This window comes from Arachis hypogaea, chromosome 14 (assembly GCF_003086295.3).
Source record: "Arachis hypogaea cultivar Tifrunner chromosome 14, arahy.Tifrunner.gnm2.J5K5, whole genome shotgun sequence".
Lineage (NCBI taxonomy): Eukaryota > Viridiplantae > Streptophyta > Magnoliopsida > Fabales > Fabaceae > Arachis > Arachis hypogaea.
Genome location: NC_092049.1, coordinates 79267736 through 79273422, shown reverse-complemented (window position 1 = coordinate 79273422; position 5687 = coordinate 79267736). Strand labels below are relative to the sequence as shown.

Genomic DNA, 5687 nt, shown 5'->3' with positions numbered 1-5687 from the left:
TAATTCACCTCTGCTATTGCAGGGTCCTCAGGATCATAAGCTTCTTCCTCAGAAGATGCTTCTTTAGTACTATTGGATGCAGCTTGCAATCCATTCAGACTCTGAGAAATCATATTGACTTTTTGAGTCAATATTTTATTCTGAGCCAATATGGCATCCAGAGTATCAATTTCAAGAACTCCCTTCCTCTGAGGTGTCCCATTACTCACAGGATTCCTTTCAGAATTGTACATGAACTGGTTATTTGCAACCATGTCAATGAGTTCCTAAGCTTCTGCAGGCATTTTCTTTAGGTGAATGGATCCACCGGCAGAATGGTCCAATGATATCTTAGCTAATTCAGACAGACCATCATAGAATATATCCAGGATGGTCCATTCTGAAAGCATGTCAGAAGGACACTTTTTGGTCAGTTGCTTGTATCTCTCCCAAGCTTCATAGAGGGATTCACCTTCTTTCTGTTTGAAGGTTTGAACATCCACTCTAAGTTTGCTAAGCTTTTGAGGAGGAAAGAACTTGGCTAAGAAAGCAGTGACCAGCTTATCCCAAGAGTTCAGGCTATCTTTAGGTTGAGAGTCTAACCATATTCTAGCTCTGTCTCTTACAGCAAATGGGAAAAGCATAAGCCTGTAGACCTCAGGATCAACCCCATTGGTCTTAACAGTATCACAGATCTGCAAGAATTCAGTTAAGAACTGAAAAGGATCTTCAGATGGAAGTCCATGAAACTTGCAATTCTGTTGCATCAGAGAAACTAATTGAGGCTTTAGCTCAAAATTGTTTGCTCCAATCGCAGGAAGTGAGATGCTTCTTCCATAGAAGTTAGAAGATGGTGCAGTAAAGTCACCAAGCATCTTCCTTGCATCTCCACCATTGTTATTATTTTCGGCCATGTCTCCTTTTTCAAGATTCTCTGTAAGGTTTTCTCTGGATTGTTATATTTTAGCTTCTCTTAGTTTCTTCTTCAGAGTCCTTTTAGGTTCAGAATCTGCTTCAACAAGAATGTTCTTGTCCTTGCTCCTACTCATATGAAAAAGAAGGGAACAAAAAATAATAGGGATCCTCTTTTCCACAGTAGAGAGGTTCCTTTATGTGAGTAGAAGAGAAGAAAAAGAATTCGAACACGGAAAGAAGGAGAGGGTTCAAATTTTTAAGAAGAACAGAAGTGTTAGTAGATAAATAAAATAATTAGAAAGAGATGAGGAGGAGAGAATTTTGAAGATTAGAAGAAGAAAAATATTTTTGTTTTTATTTTAATTATTAATTAGTATTCGAAAAAGTTAGAGGAAACAATTAATTAATTAAAAAGATTTTTTAAAAAAGAGGGAGGTGATTTTAAAAAATTAGGAGAGAGAAATAGTTAGGTGGTTTTGAAAAAGATTTTGAAATTAATTTTAAAAGGATATGAAGTTAGAAAAAGATATTTTGAAAAGATATGATTTTGAAAAGATATGGTTTTAAAAAGATATGATTTGAAATGATTGAAATTATTTTGAAAAAGATTTGATTGAAAAGATATGATTGTAATTTATTTAAAAAAAAGATATGATTGAAGAAGAAATTAAAAAGATTTGATTTTGAAAAAGATTTTGAAATTAGCAATCAAAAAGATATGATTAAAATTAAAAAGATATGATTTTCAAAATTAAAGTTGATTACTTGACTAACAAGAAACAAAAAGATATGATTTTAAAATTTAAAGATTGAACCTTTCTTAATAGGCAAGTAACAACTTGAAATTTTTGAATCTAAAAATTAAATGTTAGTGAGATTTTCGAAAATATGAAGTAAGAATAGGAAAAAGATTTTGAAAATCAATTTTTAAAAAAATTTCGAAAATATATAAAAATAAATGAAAAAGATTTGAAAATATATAATTTTGAAATTGAAATTTATGAGTAAAACAAGGAAAGATATATTTTTTATTTTTGAATTTTTAATGATGAAGAGAAAAACACTAAATTGAAACAAAACATAAAAATTATGAATCAAAACAACTAATGCATGCAAGAACACTTTGAATGTCAAGATGAACACCAAGAACACTTTAAGATCAAGATGAACATCAAGACTTATTTTTGAAAATTTTTAAGAAAAGAAAAACATGCAAGACACCAAATATAGAAATTTTCAAACTTTAGACACTAACAAATTGAAAATGCATATGAAAATCAAGAAAAGATACAAAACATGAGAATGCGAAGATCAAACAAAGAAGTTCATCTAGAACAACTTGAAGATCATGAAGAACACATGATGAATTTTCGAAAAATGCAAGAAGAATAAAGACATGCAATTAACACTAAACTTAATAATTGACACTAGACTCAAACAAGAAATATAAAATTATTTTTGGTTTTATGATTTTATTAATTTTTTTGGATTTTTTTTTGAAAATTTTTCGAAAATAAAAAATAGTAAAGATAAAAAGCTTAAAATTAAAATAGAATTACCTAATCTGAGCAACAAGATGAACCGTCAGTTGTCCAAACTCGAACAATCCCCGGCAACAGCGCCAAAAACTTGGTACACGAAATCGTGATCGTTCATTCCTTGGTAACGGCGCTAAAAACTTAATACGCACATTCTTAATCTTAGTTCTTCTTCACAATCTCGCACAACTAACTAGCAAGTGCACTGGGTAGTCCAAGTAATAAACCTTACGTGAGTAACGGTCAATCCCACGGAGATTGTTGGCTTGAAGCAAGCTATGGTCACCTTGTAAATCTCAGTCAGGCGGATTTAAATGGTTATAGAGTTTTAATAATTAAAAGATAAATAAAATGTAAAATAGGATAGAGATACTTATGTAATTCATTGGTGAGAATTTCAGATAAGCGTATGGAGATGCGTTGTTCCTTCTGAATCTCTGCTTTCCTACTGCCTTCATCCAATCCTTCATACTCCATTCTATGGCAAGCTGTATGTTGGGCATCACCGTTGTCAATGGCTACATCCCGTCCTCTCAGTGAAAATGGTCCAAATGCGCTATCACCGCACGGCTAATCATCTGTCGGTTCTCAATCATGCTAGAATAGGATTCAGTAATCCTTTTGCGTTTGTCACTACGCCCAGCACTCGCAAGTTTGATGCTCGTCACAGCCATCCCTTCCCAGATCCTACTCAGAATACCACAAACAAGGTTTAGACTTTCCAGAACTCAAGAATGGTCACCAATAATTCTAGCCTATACCACGAAGACTCTGATCATAGATCAGGAAGCTAAGAGATACGCATTCAAGCTTGCTTTCATGTAGAATGGAAGTCTTTGTCAGGCACGCGTTCATAAGTGAGAATGGAGATGAGCGTCACATAATCATCACATTCATCATGTTCTTGTGTGCGAATGAATATCTTAGAGAAGAAATAGGCTTGAGTTGAATAGAAAAACAATAGTACTTTGCATTAATTCATGAGGAACAGCAGAGCTCCACACCTCAATCTATGGTGTGTAGAAACTCTACCGTTGAAAATATATAAGAACAAGGTCTAGGCATGGCGAATGGCCAGCCCCCTAAACGTGATCTCAGAACATAAAATTAGTCAAAGACTAACCAGAGATGATCCAAAGATGTAAATACAATAGTAAAAAGTCATATTTATACTAAACTAGTTACTAGGGTTTACAAAGATAAGTAAATGATGCAGAAATCCACTTCTGGGCCCACTTGGTGTGTGATTGGACTGAGCATTGAAGATTTCACGTGTAGAGGTCTTCCTTGGAGTTGAACACCAGTTTGTAACTTGTTTCTGGCGTTTAACTCTGCTTTGCAACTTGTTTCTAGCGTTTAACGCCAGAATAAGGCAGAAAGCAGGCGTTGAACGCCAATTTGAGTCATTTAAACTTGGGCAAAGTATGGACCATTATATATTGCCGGAAAGCCATGGGTGTCTAATTTCCAATGCAGTTGAGAGTGCACCATTTAGGTTTTTGTAGCTCCAGAAAATCCACTTTGAGTGCAGGGAGGTCAGAATCCAACAGCATCTGCAGTCCTTCTTTAGCCTCTGAATCAGATTTTTGCTCAAGTCCTTCAATTTTAGTCAGAAAATACCTGAAATCACAGAAAAATACACAAACTCATAGTAAATTCCAGAAATGTGATTTTTATTTAAAAACTAATAAAAATATATTAAAAACTAACTAAATCATACTAAAAACTATGAAAAAATAATGCCAAAAAGTGTATAAATTTTTCGCTCATTAATACGCTTTTACAAAATGAAATTGAAATTGAAAAAAAATTATAATTAAATGAAATTCTTAATCTAACTGATCCTTGTGCCTTTGAGTGATGTCAATTGGGCTCTTTGGGGCTTCAATGGGCTTTTGTTGGTTTGACCTTATATGAAGTGGGTTATGATGCATTTGTTGATGCTCCCAGTGGAATGCTCAGTTCACAAAGTGAGCGCCCCATTCACTCCCTCAGCGTGCTTCCTTTCGTGTGCACCTTCCTCACTTGGCGCTCTCTTTGTGAGTGCTGCGCTGGCTTATGGAGCGCTACCCCAAATGTATTTTTGGGCCTTAAAGATTCCTATCACTTATGCTTCAATTTCATGCCAAATATATATTATTATATATTGTTGGAAAGCTCTGAATGTCAGCTTTCCAACAAAACTGGAAGCGATTCAATTGGACATCTGTAGCTCAAGTTATGGTCCTTTGAAGAAGGCATGGTCGTGCTATCAGCGCCAAGTTAACTTAGTGAGCGCCAAGTTAACTTAGTGAGCACTCAGACAACAAAAAGCTTGCTTCCAAACCGAAAATTCACGAAAATGCTCAATTAGTGAGCGTGGCACTCACTTGGCAAATGAGCACTGATTGTCACGCTTCCTTTGATTTAGTCATGGGCCACGCTTTTAAAAGCGTGGCCTAAGGCTCCAAAGTGTGTCTGATCTCTAAAATGTGCCCCAAAATTTTTCTTTTCTTCTTTTGAGCTAATTTTGAGCTATTTTGCTTCTTTTTTCACTTATTTCCTTCAAAATTTATAAAATCAAAAGATCAAAGAAAGATACCATTTAAGCACAAAAGCATTCAATATTTAAGCACTAATCATCATTTTCTTGTATGAAAAAGCATAGAAAAAGATGACATGATGACATGTCATCACAACACCAAACTTAAACCTTTCTTGTCCCCAAGCAAGAAAAGAATCATGCAGTAAATTTTGACAAATCAAGGTGGGAAGAATAGCAAGTTATTGTTCATGGTGGGCTAGTTTTCCATGCATGCTACAATCACAAAGGAAATGTAAATGATTGATGCTTCTATCTAGCTCGTTTTATGAAATCTTTTCCTTATATTTCTTCCTTGAAACAAGCTTTACATTGTCTTATTAGCTTCTCCTTTTGGGTGCTTTGCCCCATGAGTTGATAACAAAGCTACGACTCTAAATGGTTTGTTTTCAAGTTTTACCACTTGATACATAACCACCACAAGCATTTAATTAGTGGACTTCTTTAAGCTCATTTGTTTCTTTTCTTTACTCTCTAATTATTGATGCTCAGAGCCTTGAGCTTTGAGGGAGTGCTTTGCACTTGAGCCTAACCTTAACTCTAAGTGTTTTGTTTTCAAGCTTTTTGCCTGATACATAAACACCACAAGTACTTAACAATTGAATTCCCATTGGTACTCAGAGCCTTCAGCTTTTTCATTCTTTCCCTTTTTCTTTTCTTGCCTCAATTTGCAA

General features: G+C 34.6%; 1 non-coding gene across 1 annotated transcript; it reads left to right on the top strand.

Annotated features, from left to right (window-relative positions):
• The first annotated feature begins 383 nt into the window (after positions 1-383).
• LOC112745171 (small nucleolar RNA R71) lies at positions 384-491 on the top strand. The gene has a single exon (XR_003173113.1). It is a non-coding gene; the product is annotated as a small nucleolar RNA R71 (small nucleolar RNA).
• Positions 492-5687: the final 5196 nt, after the last annotated feature.